This window comes from Humulus lupulus, chromosome 5 (assembly GCF_963169125.1).
Source record: "Humulus lupulus chromosome 5, drHumLupu1.1, whole genome shotgun sequence".
Classification (NCBI taxonomy): domain Eukaryota; kingdom Viridiplantae; phylum Streptophyta; class Magnoliopsida; order Rosales; family Cannabaceae; genus Humulus; species Humulus lupulus.
In genome coordinates this window covers 162,723,955-162,727,546 of record NC_084797.1, presented here as the reverse complement: position 1 = coordinate 162,727,546, position 3,592 = coordinate 162,723,955, and the positions used below count along the sequence as shown (strand labels likewise).

At 32.9% G+C, this 3,592-nt stretch overlaps 1 long non-coding RNA gene across 1 annotated transcript; it reads right to left on the bottom strand.

The window, feature by feature from the left end:
* Positions 1-210: 210 nt before the first annotated feature.
* Positions 211-2,384, bottom strand: LOC133780695 (uncharacterized). The gene is made up of 3 exons (XR_009869518.1): positions 2,259-2,384; positions 1,939-2,056; positions 211-317 (listed from the first exon to the last, which is right to left on the bottom strand). It is a non-coding gene; the product is annotated as an uncharacterized LOC133780695 (long non-coding RNA).
* Between the last annotated feature and the right edge of the window lie 1,208 nt (positions 2,385-3,592).

Below are 3,592 nucleotides of genomic sequence, written 5' to 3'. Positions count from 1 at the left end.
AGAGTGAAATGAGAAAGTTTACTAATGATTTGGTAAACAATATATTTTTATGTATATAACATATATATATTCCATCAGACACACGAAAATGAACTCTTCAGATATTCACAAAAGATTAAACATAGGTATAGAATAAAAGAGAGATGAAGACAAGTACTGAAGACAAGTGTTTGGCTAATGTGTCATGCTTGCAACGATCAGATCCAGGGACAAAGACAAGTTTATGCTTAGCACTATCTTGGGAGGAGGTCAGATTGCTTGATATGCCCAAGCAGGAATGCCCACAAACAATATAGCTAGTACTTCCTCAAGCAACCCTGAAAGATTTTGGCTTTAACTAAAATTGGAATAAAGCAACATAAACAAACCACATAACTAAAAAAAGTCCAGTTTATTGACCAAAGTTATAATGAAAAATTAACCAACTCTGTCAAGTTCATGTATTGAAATAATGGACCTATTTAGAAATGGGCCAGAACTGTCAAGTTCATGCACACAAAAAAGAACACAAGAAGGGTTCAAATTCAAAGTGGGAAAATATCAAAACTTAAGGTTAGTTAAAGAAATTACTATTTCTATAGAATTATTATAAAAATACATGAGAGTTGAAAAGTTAAATAAAAAAAAAGCCATTTAATGAAGACACTGCATAAATCAAAGTCTTAAACAGAATATGCATAGAGAAAAATTTAAACAAAAAATATTCACAACAGGAGCAAAGATTAAGACTTCAAAGTCAATTTATACACCCTTTTGCATAACCACTAACCAACTTTCTTAACTAATTGTAAAATTCAATATGAAATTGCTACTGCTCCAGAGAAAATTAGACATATTGGATGACTCAAAAGACATATTAAAACAACAATTATTCTTAGTCTCACGGTTTACAATTCAATGACTTCGACGCCAATTTGTGATCCAATACAACATTGTAAAAACAACAATTAACAGCAGAAGTGTTTTCCTATTTTTCATAAACAAGTTCTTATCATTTTCCTCCATTTGAGTTCCTATTTTTCATAACTTTTAATAGTAATTTCTGTTCAAATTCAAATCAGAGCATTTGAAACCTCAAACAATAAAACATGTTAGTTTACAGTACCAAAACAGTTGAAAAAACTAAAGACTAATATAGCACCATTAAATTTCAACTTCCTCAAATGAATAAAAGAGAAAAAGATAAAAAGAAGAAAAAACTACCTAAAGGAAAGAGAAAAGAAGTGTTCTTGTTGGCTCAACAGAATAGAATCATTGAAACACATATCTAAAACTTATCTAAAAAAAGACAAAAAAGATCAAATCACTCCAGCCCCATGCCACCTATGAATAAATCTGGATACAATTCACATATAAGAAAAAGAAAATACAAAATCTTACTAACACCCATGTAAATTATAACAATCAACTAACAATATTGTAACAAGTCTATCCTACAAGACTCAATTATTAATGAATCTAGAAAGAGATGTAGCCATAAGTTGAAACCAGCCAAAAAACTATCTGCCTATACTTATATTCCAAATTTTCTAATGAATCACCAAATACCAAACCCCAAACTCTTAATAACTAAGTCATATGTTGGGGGGGAAATAAAAAGAAATCATTACTAGTTCACAGTAAACTTTTGATGCAATTAGAAATTGGTTATTCATGAAGTAATAGTACCAAACTACATGAAATCAGAAAGTAAATGTACAACTAAAAAAGCTGACTAAACAGAGCTTGGTGTAAACACGGAGGATATTAAAAAACAAAAAACATAATTTTTATTTCTCATATACGTACTCAAAAGATAGAAAACTCATCCATAAGCTTAATAACCTAAAAAACTAAAGCATCAAAGCTAATAAAAATTGTTTGTTGCTGAAGCACTAGTATCAAGCTACATGAAAACAAAATGTTAAAAAATACAGTAAAGGTGCCTAATTTGTGTACCTGAGAATGAGTGAAACAGCTGGTAGGTTTGAGGTATTTCTCATAATAGAAGAGGCTCCTCCATCGATAGAGCAAAGGAGAACTTGGTACAAAGAGAGGAAGAGGCTCTAACGGTGACCTTCATTGCCAGAAGAAATGCAGATTAGAAAAATGTATAAAATCACAGCTATCACCTACTTCATGAATCAGAGAAACCCTTGACTGGAATATAATTTAAGCATATTACACAAATGTTCGATAAAACAGAGCAACAATCTACACAAAACCCATACTGCAATAACAAAAACAAAACAAAAAAGAACTAATCGAAGAGGGTTGACCTGCAAGAGCAAGCTACGGGAAAGACCGAGAGACCGAGAGAGAGACCAAGAGAGATAGGTCTACGGGAAAGATCGAGAGAGATAGGTCTACGAGAGAGATAGACCGAGAGAGACCAGGATGGGAAAGATTGAAGAAAAATTGAAGAAATGGGTATAGGGGAAATGGGTACGGGAAAGGTAGAAAAAACTTAAGTCATTTGGCGGTACTTTATTTTAACTTGCCGCCTGAAAATTTTCACATATACAATAACTCTTTTTAAATACTATTATAATGATGTGTTATGGTAATGGGTGTTTGGTGTAGTGTCGTCAAATTTGTTGCACCAACACATGGGCTCATCGCCTATCAAATGCACAAAATGTGCTATATGGGTCATAGACGATACTTGCCACTAAATCATCGTGATAGATATAAAAAGAAAGCATTTGATGGTACTGAAGAACAAAATGTTGCTCCTTTGACACTATCAGGGGAGCAAATTCTTGATGGAGTGGAAAAAATAGACTTTAAGTATGGAAAGACGCAAAAAAAAAAAGAAAGTTAATGGATGTTTTCAAAGAAAATAAATTTTTTTCGTCTTCCATACTGGAAAGATTTATTTGTTCGACATTGTTTGGATGTCATGCACATAGAAAAAAAATGTGTGTGAAAGTATTATCGGTACCTTACTTGATATCCTCGACAAAACTAAGGATGGTTTGGCTAGTCGTTTAGATCTTGTTGAGATGGGCATTAGACATTGTTTGGCACCTGAGGAGAAAGGTAAGCGTGCATATTTAACTCTGGCTTGTTTTACGTTGTCTATAGAAGAGAAACGAGTTGTATGTAAATCTCATGTGGAGATGAAAGTGCCTGATGGATATTCATCTAACATTCAAAACTTGGTGTAGATCTTGTTGAGATGGGCATTAGACATTGTTTGGCACCTGAGGAGAAAGGTAAGCGTGCATATTTAACTCTGGCTTGTTTTACGTTGTCTATAGAAGAGAAACGAGTTGTATGTAAATCTCATGTGGAGATGAAAGTGCCTGATGGATATTCATCTAACATTCAAAACTTGGTGTCCATGGAGGATTTGAGGTTAATGGGAATGAAATCTAATGATTGCCACATGTTAATGCAATAGTTATTTTTGATTGCCATTCGATCAGTCTTACCAAAAAGAGTTTAGAATTGTGTGACATATGTTTGCATCTTTTTTAATCAATTATGCAGAAAAGAATTAGAAATGAAGAAGTTGGATGCATTGCATGATCATATAGTCGTACTTTATGCAACCTTGAAAGATATTTTCCACCTTCTTTCTTTGACATCATGATACATTTGATGGTTC